The sequence below is a fragment of the Pristiophorus japonicus genome, chromosome Y (assembly GCF_044704955.1).
Source record: "Pristiophorus japonicus isolate sPriJap1 chromosome Y, sPriJap1.hap1, whole genome shotgun sequence".
Taxonomy (NCBI): domain Eukaryota; kingdom Metazoa; phylum Chordata; class Chondrichthyes; family Pristiophoridae; genus Pristiophorus; species Pristiophorus japonicus.
The window spans coordinates 9,759,609-9,774,913 of NC_092011.1; positions in this window are offsets into that span (position 1 = coordinate 9,759,609).

Consider the following 15,305-nt stretch of genomic DNA (forward strand, 5'->3'; position numbering starts at 1 on the left):
ACAGGGCCCCTGTACAGTGACCCTTACCCTGAATCAACAGGGACACTGTACAGTAACCCTTTCCCTGAATACACAGGGACCCTGTACAGTGACCCTTACCCTGAATAGACAGGGTCCCTGTACAGTAGCCCTTACCCTGAATACACAGGGACCCTGTAAAGTTACCCTAACCCTTAATACACAGATACCCAGTAAAGTGACCGTTACCCTGAATACACAGGGACCCTGTACAGTAACCCTTTCCCTGAATAAACAGGGACCCTGTACAGTGACCCTAACCCTGAATACACAGGTACCCTGTACAGTGTCCCTTACACTGAATACACAGGGACCCTGTACAGTGATCCTTACCCTGAATACACAGGGATCCTATACATTAACCCTTACCCTGAATACACACGGACACTTTACAGTAACCCTTACCCTGAATACACAGAGACCCTGTACAGTGACCCTAACCCTGAATAAACATGGACCCTGTACAGTGACCCTTACCTTGAATACACAGGGACCCTGTACAGTAACCCTTACCCTGAATACACAGGGACACTTTACACTGACCCTTACCCTGAATACACAGGGACAGTTTACAGTAACCCTTACCCTGAATACACAGGTACCCTGTACAGTAACCCTTACCCTGAATACACAGGGACCCTGTACAGTAACCCTTACCCTGAATACGCAGGGACACTGTTCACTGACCTTTACCCTGAATACACAGGGACCGTGTACAGTAACCCTTACCCTGAATACACAGGGACACTGTACACTGACCCTTACCCTGAATACACAGGGACCCTGTACAGTGATCCTTACCCTGAATACACAGGGACCCTGTACAGTAACCCTTACCCTGAATACACAGGGACCGTGAACAGTAACCCTTACCCTGAATGCACAGGGACCCTGTACAGTGACCCTTACCCTGAATACACAGGGACCCTGTGCACTGACCCTTACCCTGAATACACAGGGACCCTGTACAGTGACCCTTACCCTGAATTTACAGTGACCCTGTGCACTGACCCTTACCCTTAATATACCCGGACACTGTACAGTGACCCTTACCCTGAATACACAGGGACCCTGTACAGTGACCCTTAACCTGAATACACAGGGACCCTCTAAGCGAACCTTACCCTGAATACACAGGGACCCTCTACAGTAACCCTTACCCTGAATACACAGGGACCTGTACAGTGACCCTTACCCTGAATGCACAGGGACCCTGTACTGTGACACTTACCTGAATACACAGGGACCCTGTACAGTAAACCTTACCCTGAATACACAGGGACTCTGTACAGTGACCATTACCCTGAATACACAGGGACCCTGTACAGTGACACTTACCCTGAATACACAGGGACCCTGTACAGTAACCATTACCCTGAATACACAGATACCCTGTACAGTGACCCTTACACTGAATACACAGGGTCCCTGTACAGTAACCCTTACCCTGAATACACAGGGACCCGGTACAGTGACCCTTACCCTGAATACACAGGGAACCTGTACAGTAACCCTTACCCTGAATACACAGTGATCCTGTACAATAGCCCTTATCCTGAATACACAGGGACCCTGTACAGTGAACCTTACCCTGAATACACAGGGATCCTGTACAATAACCCTTACCCTTAATACACAGGGACCCTGTACAATATCCCTTACCCTGAATAAACAGGGACACAATACAGTGACCGTTTCCCTGAATACACAGGGACCCTGTACAATAACCCTTATCCTGAATACACAGGGACCCTGAACAGTAACCATTTCCCTGAATACACAGGGACCCTGTACAGTGACCCTTACCCTGAATACACAGGGATATTGTGCAATAACCCTTACCCTGAATACACAGGGACCCTGTACAGTGACCCTTACCCTGAATACACAGGGACACAGTACAGTGATCCTAAACCTGAATTCACAGGAACACTGTACAGTACCCATTACCGTGAATACACAGGGACACTGTACAGTAAACCTTACCCTGAATACACAGGGACCCTGTACAGTGACACTAACCCTGAATACACAGGGACCTTGTACAGTGATCCTAACCCTGAATACACAGGTACCCTGTACAGTGACCCTTGCAATGAATACACAGGTACCCCGTACAGTGACCCTTACCCTGAATACACAGGGACACTGTACAGTGACCCTTACCCTGAATACACAGGTATCCTGTACAATAACCATTACCCTGAATACACAGGGACCCTGTACAGTATCCCGTCCCCTGAATACACAGAACCTGTACAGTAACCCTTACCCTGAATACACAGGGTCCCTGTTCCGTAACCCTTACCCTGAATACACAGGGATCCTCTACAATAGCCCTTACCCTGAATAAACAGGGATCCTGTACAATAACCCTTACCCTGAATACACAGGGAAAATGTACAGTGACCCTTACCCTGTATACACAGGGATCCTGTACAATAACCCTTACCCTGAATACACAGGGACCCTGTACAGTAACCCTTACCATGAATACACAGGGACACTCTACAGTGACCCATACTCTGAATATACAGGGACCCTGTACAGTAACCCTTACCCTGAATACACAGGGACCCTGTACAGTAACCCTTACCCTGAATACACAGGGCCCCTGTACAGTGACCCATACCCTGAATCAAGAGGGACACTCTACAGTATTCCTTTCCCTGAATACACAGGGACCCTGTACAGTGAACCTTACCCTGAATAGACAGGGTCCCTGTACAGTAGCCCTTACCCTGAATACACAGGGACCCTGTAAAGTTACCCTAACCCTGAATACACAGGTACCCAGTAAAGTGACCGTTACCCTGAATACACAGGGACCCTGTACAGTAACCCTTTCCCTAAATACACAGGGACCCTCTACAGTGACCCTAACCCTGAATACACAGGTACCCTGTACAGTGTCCCTTACACTGAATACACAGGGACCCTGTACAGTGATCCTTACCCTGAATACACAGGGATCCTATACATTAACCCTTACCCTGAATACACACGGACACTTTACAGTAACCCTTACCCTGAATACACAGGGACCCTGTACAGTGACCCTAACCCTGAATAAACATGGACCCTGTACAGTGACCCTTACCTTGAATACACAGGGACCCTGTACAGTAACCCTTACCCTGAATACACAGGGACACTTTACACTGACCCTTACCCTGAATACACAGGGACAGTTTACAGTAACCCTTACCCTGAATACACAGGTACCCTGTACTGTAACCCTTACCCTGAATACACAGGGACCCTGTACAGTAACCCTTACCCTGAATACGCAGGGACATTGTTCACTGACCTTTACCCTGAATACACAGGGACCGTGTACAGTAACCCTTACCCTGAATACACAGGGACACTGTACACTGACCCTTACCCTGAATACACAGGGACCCTGTACAGTGATCCTTACCCTGAATACACAGGGACCCTGTACAGTAACCCTTACCCTGAATACACAGGGACCGTGAACAGTGACCCTTAACCTGAATACACAGGGACCCTCTAAGCGAACCTTACCCTGAATACACAGGGACCCTGTACAGTAACCCTTACCCTGAATACACAGGGACCTGTACAGTGATCCTTACCCTGAATGCACAGGGACCCTGTATTGTGACACTTACCCTGAATACAAAGGGACCCTGTACAGTAAACCTTACACTGAATACACAGGGACTCTGTACAGGGACCATTACCCTGAATACACAGGGACCCTGTACAGTGACACTTACCCTGAATACACAGGGACCCTGTACAGTAACCATTACCCTGAATACACAGATACCCTGTTCAGTGACCCTTACCCTGAATACACAGGGATATTGTACAACAACCCTTACCCTGAATACACAGCGACCCTGTACAGTGACCCATAACCTGAATACACAGTGATCCTGTACAATAGCCCTTATCCTGAATACACAGGGACCCTGTACAGTGAACCTTACCCTGAATACACAGGGTTCCTGTACAATAACCCTTACCCTTAATACACAGGGACCCTGTACAGTAACCCTTACCCTGAATAAACAGGGACACAATACAGTGACCGTTTCCCTGAATACACAGGGACCCTGTACAATAACTCTTATCCTGAATACACAGGGACCCTGTACAGTAACCATTTCCCTGAATACAGAGGGACCCTGTACAGTGACCCTTACCCTGAATACACAGGGATATAGTGCAATAACCCTTACACTGAATACACAGGGACCCTGTACAGTGACCCTTACCCTGAATACACAGGGACACAGTACAGTGATCCTAAACCTGAATTCACAGGGACACTGTACAGTAACCATTACCGTGAATACACAGGGTCCCTGTACAGTAAACCTTACCCTGAATACACAGGGACCCTGTACAGTGACCCTAACCCTAATACACAGGGACCTTGTACAGTGATCCTAACCCTGAATACACAGGTACCCTGTACAGTGACACTTGCAATGAATACACAGGTACCCTGTACAGTGACCCTTACCCTGAATACACAGGGACACTGTACAGTGACCCTTACCCTGAATACACAGGTATCCTGTACAATAACCCTTACCCTGAATACACAGGGACCCTATACAGTAACCCTTACCCTGAATACACAGGGACCCTGTACACTGACCCTTACCCTGAATACACAGGGACCCTTTACAGTAACCCTTACCCTGAATACACAGGGATCCTGTACAATAACCCTTACCCTGAATACACAGGGACCCTGTACAGTAAACCTTACCCTGAATACACAGGGACCCTGTACAGTGACCCTTACCCTGAATACACAGGGACCCTGTGCACTGACCCTTACCCTGAATACACAGGGACCCTGTACAGTGACCCTTACCCTGAATTTACAGTGACCCTGTGCACTGACCCTTACCCTTAATATACCCGGACACTGTACAGTGACCCTTACCCTGAATACACAGGGACCCTGTACAGTGACCCTTAACCTGAATACACAGGGACCCTCTAAGCGAACCTTACCCTGAATACACAGGGACCCTCTACAGTAACCCTTACCCTGAATACACAGGGACCTGTACAGTGACCCTTACCCTGAATGCACAGGGACCCTGTACTGTGACACTTACCTGAATACACAGGGACCCTGTACAGTAAACCTTACCCTGAATACACAGGGACTCTGTACAGTGACCATTACCCTGAATACACAGGGACCCTGTACAGTGACACTTACCCTGAATACACAGGGACCCTGTACAGTAACCATTACCCTGAATACACAGATACCCTGTACAGTGACCCTTACACTGAATACACAGGGTCCCTGTACAGTAACCCTTACCCTGAATACACAGGGACCCGGTACAGTGACCCTTACCCTGAATACACAGGGAACCTGTACAGTAACCCTTACCCTGAATACACAGTGATCCTGTACAATAGCCCTTATCCTGAATACACAGGGACCCTGTACAGTGAACCTTACCCTGAATACACAGGGATCCTGTACAATAACCCTTACCCTTAATACACAGGGACCCTGTACAATATCCCTTACCCTGAATAAACAGGGACACAATACAGTGACCGTTTCCCTGAATACACAGGGACCCTGTACAATAACCCTTATCCTGAATACACAGGGACCCTGAACAGTAACCATTTCCCTGAATACACAGGGACCCTGTACAGTGACCCTTACCCTGAATACACAGGGATATTGTGCAATAACCCTTACCCTGAATACACAGGGACCCTGTACAGTGACCCTTACCCTGAATACACAGGGACACAGTACAGTGATCCTAAACCTGAATTCACAGGAACACTGTACAGTACCCATTACCGTGAATACACAGGGACACTGTACAGTAAACCTTACCCTGAATACACAGGGACCCTGTACAGTGACACTAACCCTGAATACACAGGGACCTTGTACAGTGATCCTAACCCTGAATACACAGGTACCCTGTACAGTGACCCTTGCAATGAATACACAGGTACCCCGTACAGTGACCCTTACCCTGAATACACAGGGACACTGTACAGTGACCCTTACCCTGAATACACAGGTATCCTGTACAATAACCATTACCCTGAATACACAGGGACCCTGTACAGTATCCCGTCCCCTGAATACACAGAACCTGTACAGTAACCCTTACCCTGAATACACAGGGTCCCTGTTCCGTAACCCTTACCCTGAATACACAGGGATCCTCTACAATAGCCCTTACCCTGAATAAACAGGGATCCTGTACAATAACCCTTACCCTGAATACACAGGGACAATGTACAGTGACCCTTACCCTGTATACACAGGGATCCTGTACAATAACCCTTACCCTGAATACACAGGGACCCTGTACAGTAACCCTTACCATGAATACACAGGGACACTCTACAGTGACCCATACTCTGAATATACAGGGACCCTGTACAGTAACCCTTACCCTGAATACACAGGGACCCTGTACAGTAACCCTTACCCTGAATACACAGGGCCCCTGTACAGTGACCCTTACCCTGAATCAAGAGGGACACTCTACAGTATTCCTTTCCCTGAATACACAGGGACCCTGTACAGTGAACCTTACCCTGAATAGACAGGGTCCCTGTACAGTAGCCCTTACCCTGAATACACAGGGACCCTGTAAAGTTACCCTAACCCTGAATACACAGGTACCCAGTAAAGTGACCGTTACCCTGAATACACAGGGACCCTGTACAGTAACCCTTTCCCTAAATACACAGGGACCCTCTACAGTGACCCTAACCCTGAATACACAGGTACCCTGTACAGTGTCCCTTACACTGAATACACAGGGACCCTGTACAGTGATCCTTACCCTGAATACACAGGGATCCTATACATTAACCCTTACCCTGAATACACACGGACACTTTACAGTAACCCTTACCCTGAATACACAGGGACCCTGTACAGTGACCCTAACCCTGAATAAACATGGACCCTGTACAGTGACCCTTACCTTGAATACACAGGGACCCTGTACAGTAACCCTTACCCTGAATACACAGGGACACTTTACACTGACCCTTACCCTGAATACACAGGGACAGTTTACAGTAACCCTTACCCTGAATACACAGGTACCCTGTACTGTAACCCTTACCCTGAATACACAGGGACCCTGTACAGTAACCCTTACCCTGAATACGCAGGGACATTGTTCACTGACCTTTACCCTGAATACACAGGGACCGTGTACAGTAACCCTTACCCTGAATACACAGGGACACTGTACACTGACCCTTACCCTGAATACACAGGGACCCTGTACAGTGATCCTTACCCTGAATACACAGGGACCCTGTACAGTAACCCTTACCCTGAATACACAGGGACCGTGAACAGTGACCCTTAACCTGAATACACAGGGACCCTCTAAGCGAACCTTACCCTGAATACACAGGGACCCTGTACAGTAACCCTTACCCTGAATACACAGGGACCTGTACAGTGATCCTTACCCTGAATGCACAGGGACCCTGTATTGTGACACTTACCCTGAATACAAAGGGACCCTGTACAGTAAACCTTACCCTGAATACACAGGGACTCTGTACAGGGACCATTACCCTGAATACACAGGGACCCTGTACAGTGACACTTACCCTGAATACACAGGGACCCTGTACAGTAACCATTACCCTGAATACACAGATACCCTGTTCAGTGACCCTTACCCTGAATACACAGGGATATTGTACAACAACCCTTACCCTGAATACACAGCGACCCTGTACAGTGACCCATAACCTGAATACACAGTGATCCTGTACAATAGCCCTTATCCTGAATACACAGGGACCCTGTACAGTGAACCTTACCCTGAATACACAGGGTTCCTGTACAATAACCCTTACCCTTAATACACAGGGACCCTGTACAGTAACCCTTACCCTGAATAAACAGGGACACAATACAGTGACCGTTTCCCTGAATACACAGGGACCCTGTACAATAACTCTTATCCTGAATACACAGGGACCCTGTACAGTAACCATTTCCCTGAATACAGAGGGACCCTGTACAGTGACCCTTACCCTGAATACACAGGGATATAGTGCAATAACCCTTACCCTGAATACACAGGGACCCTGTACAGTGACCCTTACCCTGAATACACAGGGACACAGTACAGTGATCCTAAACCTGAATTCACAGGGACACTGTACAGTAACCATTACCGTGAATACACAGGGTCCCTGTACAGTAAACCTTACCCTGAATACACAGGGACCCTGTACAGTGACCCTAACCCTAATACACAGGGACCTTGTACAGTGATCCTAACCCTGAATACACAGGTACCCTGTACAGTGACACTTGCAATGAATACACAGGTACCCTGTACAGTGACCCTTACCCTGAATACACAGGTATCCTGTACAATAACCCTTACCCTGAATACACAGGGACCCTATACAGTAACCCTTACCCTGAATACACAGGGACCCTGTACACTGACCCTTACCCTGAATACACAGGGACCCTTTACAGTAACCCTTACCCTGAATACACAGGGATCCTGTACAATAACCCTTACCCTGAATACACAGGGACCCTGTACAGTAAACCTTACCCTGAATACACAGGGACCCTGTACAGTGACCCTTACCCTGAATACACAGGGACCCTGTGCACTGACCCTTACCCTGAATACACAGGGACCCTGTACAGTGACCCTTACCCTGAATTTACAGTGACCCTGTGCACTGACCCTTACCCTTAATATACCCGGACACTGTACAGTGACCCTTACCCTGAATACACAGGGACCCTGTACAGTGACCCTTAACCTGAATACACAGGGACCCTCTAAGCGAACCTTACCCTGAATACACAGGGACCCTCTACAGTAACCCTTACCCTGAATACACAGGGACCTGTACAGTGACCCTTACCCTGAATGCACAGGGACCCTGTACTGTGACACTTACCTGAATACACAGGGACCCTGTACAGTAAACCTTACCCTGAATACACAGGGACTCTGTACAGTGACCATTACCCTGAATACACAGGGACCCTGTACAGTGACACTTACCCTGAATACACAGGGACCCTGTACAGTAACCATTACCCTGAATACACAGATACCCTGTACAGTGACCCTTACACTGAATACACAGGGTCCCTGTACAGTAACCCTTACCCTGAATACACAGGGACCCGGTACAGTGACCCTTACCCTGAATACACAGTGAACCTGTACAGTAACCCTTACCCTGAATACACAGTGATCCTGTACAATAGCCCTTATCCTGCATACACAGGGACCCTGTACAGTGAACCTTACCCTGAATACACAGGGATCCTGTACAATAACCCTTACCCTTAATACACAGGGACCCTGTACAATATCCCTTACCCTGAATAAACAGGGACACAATACAGTGACCGTTTCCCTGAATACACAGGGACCCTGTACAATAACCCTTATCCTGAATACACAGGGACCCTGAACAGTAACCATTTCCCTGAATACACAGGGACCCTGTACAGTGACCCTTACCCTGAATACACAGGGATATTGTGCAATAACCCTTACCCTGAATACACAGGGACCCTGTACAGTGACCCTTACCCTGAATACACAGGGACACAGTACAGTGATCCTAAACCTGAATTCACAGGAACACTGTACAGTACCCATTACCGTGAATACACAGGGACACTGTACAGTAAACCTTACCCTGAATACACAGGGACCCTGTACAGTGACACTAACCCTGAATACACAGGGACCTTGTACAGTGATCCTAACCCTGAATACACAGGTACCCTGTACAGTGACCCTTGCAATGAATACACAGGTACCCCGTACAGTGACCCTTACCCTGAATACACAGGGACACTGTACAGTGACCCTTACCCTGAATACACAGGTATCCTGTACAATAACCATTACCCTGAATACACAGGGACCCTGTACAGTATCCCGTCCCCTGAATACACAGAACCTGTACAGTAACCCTTACCCTGAATACACAGGGTCCCTGTTCCGTAACCCTTACCCTGAATACACAGGGATCCTCTACAATAGCCCTTACCCTGAATAAACAGGGATCCTGTACAATAACCCTTACCCTGAATACACAGGGACAATGTACAGTGACCCTTACCCTGTATACACAGGGATCCTGTACAATAACCCTTACCCTGAATACACAGGGACCCTGTACAGTAACCCTTACCATGAATACACAGGGACACTCTACAGTGACCCATACTCTGAATATACAGGGACCCTGTACAGTAACCCTTACCCTGAATACACAGGGACCCTGTACAGTAACCCTTACCCTGAATACACAGGGCCCCTGTACAGTGACCCTTACCCTGAATCAAGAGGGACACTCTACAGTATTCCTTTCCCTGAATACACAGGGACCCTGTACAGTGAACCTTACCCTGAATAGACAGGGTCCCTGTACAGTAGCCCTTACCCTGAATACACAGGGACCCTGTAAAGTTACCCTAACCCTGAATACACAGGTACCCAGTAAAGTGACCGTTACCCTGAATACACAGGGACCCTGTACAGTAACCCTTTCCCTAAATACACAGGGACCCTCTACAGTGACCCTAACCCTGAATACACAGGTACCCTGTACAGTGTCCCTTACACTGAATACACAGGGACCCTGTACAGTGATCCTTACCCTGAATACACAGGGATCCTATACATTAACCCTTACCCTGAATACACACGGACACTTTACAGTAACCCTTACCCTGAATACACAGGGACCCTGTACAGTGACCCTAACCCTGAATAAACATGGACCCTGTACAGTGACCCTTACCTTGAATACACAGGGACCCTGTACAGTAACCCTTACCCTGAATACACAGGGACACTTTACACTGACCCTTACCCTGAATACACAGGGACAGTTTACAGTAACCCTTACCCTGAATACACAGGTACCCTGTACTGTAACCCTTACCCTGAATACACAGGGACCCTGTACAGTAACCCTTACCCTGAATACGCAGGGACATTGTTCACTGACCTTTACCCTGAATACACAGGGACCGTGTACAGTAACCCTTACCCTGAATACACAGGGACACTGTACACTGACCCTTACCCTGAATACACAGGGACCCTGTACAGTGATCCTTACCCTGAATACACAGGGACCCTGTACAGTAACCCTTACCCTGAATACACAGGGACCGTGAACAGTGACCCTTAACCTGAATACACAGGGACCCTCTAAGCGAACCTTACCCTGAATACACAGGGACCCTGTACAGTAACCCTTACCCTGAATACACAGGGACCTGTACAGTGATCCTTACCCTGAATGCACAGGGACCCTGTATTGTGACACTTACCCTGAATACAAAGGGACCCTGTACAGTAAACCTTACCCTGAATACACAGGGACTCTGTACAGTGACCATTACCCTGAATACACAGGGACCCTGTACAGTGACACTTACCCTGAATACACAGGGACCCTGTACAGTAACCATTACCCTGAATACACAGATACCCTGTTCAGTGACCCTTACCCTGAATACACAGGGATATTGTACAACAACCCTTACCCTGAATACACAGCGACCCTGTACAGTGACCCTTAACCTGAATACACAGTGATCCTGTACAATAGCCCTTATCCTGAATACACAGGGACCCTGTACAGTGAACCTTACCCTGAATACACAGGGTTCCTGTACAATAACCCTTACCCTTAATACACAGGGACCCTGTACAGTAACCCTTACCCTGAATAAACAGGGACACAATACAGTGACCGTTTCCCTGAATACACAGGGACCCTGTACAATAACTCTTATCCTGAATACACAGGGACCCTGTACAGTAACCATTTCCCTGAATACACAGGGACCCTGTACAGTGACCCTTACCCTGAATACACAGGGATATAGTGCAATAACCCTTACCCTGAATACACAGGGACCCTGTACAGTGACCCTTACCCTGAATACACAGGGACACAGTACAGTGATCCTAAACCTGAATTCACAGGGACACTGTACAGTAACCATTACCGTGAATACACAGGGTCCCTGTACAGTAAACCTTACCCTGAATACACAGGGACCCTGTACAGTGACCCTAACCCTGAATACACAGGGACCTTGTACAGTGATCCTAACCCTGAATACACAGGTACCCTGTACAGTGACACTTGCAATGAATACACAGGCACCCTGTACAGTGACCCTTACCCTGAATACACAGGGACACTGTACAGTGACCCTTACCCTGAATACACAGGTATCCTGTACAATAACCCTTACCCTGAATACACAGGGACCCTATACAGTAACCCTTACCCTGAATAAACAGGGACCCTGTACACTGACCCTTACCCTGAATACACAGGGACCCTTTACAGTAACCCTTACCCTGAATACACAGGGATCCTGCACAATAACCCTTACCCTGAATACACAGGGACCCTGTACAGTAAACCTTACCCTGAATACACAGGGACCCTGTACAGTGACCCTTACCCTGAATACACAGGGACCCTTTACAGTGACCCTTACCCTGAATACACAGGGACCCTCTAAGCGAACCTTACCCTGAATACACAGGGACCCTGTACAGTAACCCTTACCCTGAATACACAGGTACCCTGTACTGTAACCCTTACCCTGAATACACAGGGACCCTGTACAGTAACCCTTACCCTGAATACGCAGGGACACTGTTCACTGATCTTTACCCTGAATACACAGGGACCGTGTACAGTAACCCTTACCCTGAATACACAGGGACACTGTACACTGACCCTTACCCTGAATACACAGGGACCCTGTACAGTGATCCTTACCCTGAATACACAGGGACCCTGTACAGTAACCCTTACCCTGAATACACAGGGATACTGAACAGTGACCCTTAACCTGAATACACAGGGACCCTCTAAGCGAACCTTACCCTGAATACACAGGGACCCTGTACAGTAACCCTTACCCTGAATACACAGGGACCCTGTACAGTAACCCTTACCCTGAATACACAGGGACCTGTACAGTGACCCTTACCCTGAATGCACAGGGACCCTGTATTGTGACACTTACCCTGAATACAAAGGGACCCTGTACAGTAAACCTTACCCTGAATACACAGGGACTCTGTACAGTAACCCTTACCCTGAATACACAGGTACCCGGTACAGTGACCCTTACCCTGAATACACAGGGAACCTGTACAGTAACCCTTACCCTGAATATGCAGAGATCCTGTACAGTAACCATTACCCTGAATACACAGGGACCCTGTGCAGTGAGCCTTACCCTGAATACACAGGGATATTGTACAACAACCCTTACCCTGAATACACAGCGACCCTGTACAGTGACCCTTAACCTGAATACACAGTGATCCTGTACAATAGCCCTTATCCTGAATACACAGGGACCCTGTACAGTGAACCTTACCCTGAATACACAGGGATCCTGTACAATAACCCTTACCCTTAATACACAGGGACCCTGTACAGTAACCCTTACACTGAATAAACAGGGACACAATACAGTGACCGTTTCCCTGAATACACAGGGACCCTGTACAATAACTCTTATCCTGAATACACAGGGACCCTGTACAGTAACCATTTCCCTGAATACACAGGGACCCTGTACAGTGACCCTTACCCTGAATACACAGGGATATAGTGCAATAACCCTTACCCTGAATACACAGGGACCCTGTACAGTGACCCTTACCCTGAATACACAGGGACACAGTACAGTGATCCTAAACCTGAATTCACAGGGACACTGTACAGTAACCATTACCGTGAATACACAGGGACCCTGTACAGTAAACCTTACCCTGAATACACAGGGACCCTGTACAGTGACCCTAACCCTGAATACACAGGGACCTTGTACAGTGATCCTAACCCTGAATACACAGGTACCCTGTACAGTGACACTTGCAATGAATACACAGGTACCCTGTACAGTGACCCTTACCCTGAATACACAGGGACACTGAACAGTGACCCTTACCCTGAATACACAGGTATCCTGTACAATAACCCTTACCCTGAATACACAGGGACCCTATACAGTAACCCTTACCCTGAATACACAGGGACACTGTACACTGACCCTTACCCTGAATACACAGGGACCCTTTACAGTAACCCTTACCCTGAATACACAGGGATCCTGTACAATAACCCTTACCCTGAATACACAGGGACCCTGTACAGTAACCCTTACCCTGAATACACAGGGACCCTGTACAGTGACCCTTACCCTGAATACACAGGGACCCTGTACAGTGACCCTTACCCTGAATAAACAGGGACCTGTACAGTGACGCTTACCCTGAATATACCCGGACACTGTACAGTGACCCTTACCCTGAATACACAGGGACCCTGTACAGTGACCCTTAACCTGAATACACAGGGACCCTCTAAGCGAACCTTACCCTGAATACACAGGGACCCTGTACAGTAACCCTTACCCTGAATACACAGGGACCTGTAAAGTGACCCTTACCCTGAATGCACAGGGACCCTGTACTGTGACACTTACCCTGAATACACAGGGACCCCCCTGTACAGTAACCCTTACCCTGAATACACAGGGACTCTGTACAGTGACCATTACCCTGAATACACAGGGACCCTGTACAGTGACACTTACCCTGAATACACAGGGACCCTGTACAGTAACCATTACCCTGAATACACAGATACCCTGTACAGTGACCCTTACACTGAATACACAGGGTCCCTGTACAGTAACCCTTACCCTGAATACACAGGGACCCGGTACAGTGACCCTTACCCTGAATACACAGGGAACATGTACAGTAACCCTTACCCTGAATACGCAGGGAAACTATACAGTAACCCTTACCCAGAATATACAGGGACCCTCTACAATAACCCTTACCCTGAATACACAGGGACCCAGTACACTGACCCTTACCCTGAATACACAAGGTCCCTGTACAATAACCCTTACCCTGAATACACAGGGATCCTATACAGTAACCATTACCCTGAATACACAGGGACCCTGTGCAGTGACCCTTACCCTGAATACACAGGGATATTGTACAACAACGCTTACCCTGAATACACAGCGACCCTGTACAGTGACCCTTAACCTGATTACACAGTGATCCTGTACAATAGCCCTTATCCTGAATACACAGGGACCCTGTACAGTGAACCTTACCCTGAATACACAGGGACCCTGTACAGTGACCCTTACCCTGAATACACAGGATCCCTGTACAGTGAACCTTACCCTG